The following is a 706-nucleotide window of genomic DNA, read 5'->3' as shown; positions in this document are numbered from 1 at the left end:
TTTTCTTGAGCATAATCATGGTGTTCACATTTAGTGTTGTATTCTTCCTTAATCCTTTTTAAATCTTTGGTTTGGGCCTCTAATTTTTCCTTTTAAGGATTTTTGGGCCTTTCTGAGAGTATATCCTTCATATTTAAGATCCTCAATTTCCCTAATTAATAGATCATGTTGATCACGATAATGTATAATTTTAGCATTACAGGACTAAGAGCATGAGGCTTCATTAACCTCCTTGGTACTGTTTTAAGAACTCATTATTTACCAAACAAATGGATTTTGACCGAAAACTAAGAAAATTCAATGCTTCTCTGACCGAAAATACCAATGGTTAACTCTATGTTGGCCGAGAACCTTACAAGTCAACCTTTTTTCCGAAATAAAAATCTTGACTGAGAACTTAGATTCTTAACCGAGAACTTCAGCCGAAATCTCTATAACCGAGAAACTAACCGAGAATGCGAGGCTGAGTGTGCAGACCAAAGACCGAAGGTGTACCGAGAAGCAAGATTGACCTAACCGAGAACAAGATTTATAAACCGAAAACCTTAGAAAGTCTACTCTTTGTCCGGAGAAAAGGCTGGCCGAGAACGAGGCTTCTGGACCGAATACGAGGCCGAAATCTCAAAAACCGAGAAGCAGTCCGAGAACGCTTAAGCCCTAATCAAAGTCACTTTGTTGCCGCCGAGAACCTCTTAAACCTAACCGA

This window comes from Lactuca virosa, chromosome 7 (assembly GCF_052849685.1).
Source record: "Lactuca virosa cultivar CGN04683 chromosome 7, Lactuca_virosa_CGN04683_v6, whole genome shotgun sequence".
NCBI classification, from domain to species: Eukaryota; Viridiplantae; Streptophyta; class Magnoliopsida; order Asterales; family Asteraceae; genus Lactuca; species Lactuca virosa.
The sequence above is the reverse complement of the archived record's forward strand: the minus strand, read 5'-3'. Positions refer to the sequence as shown.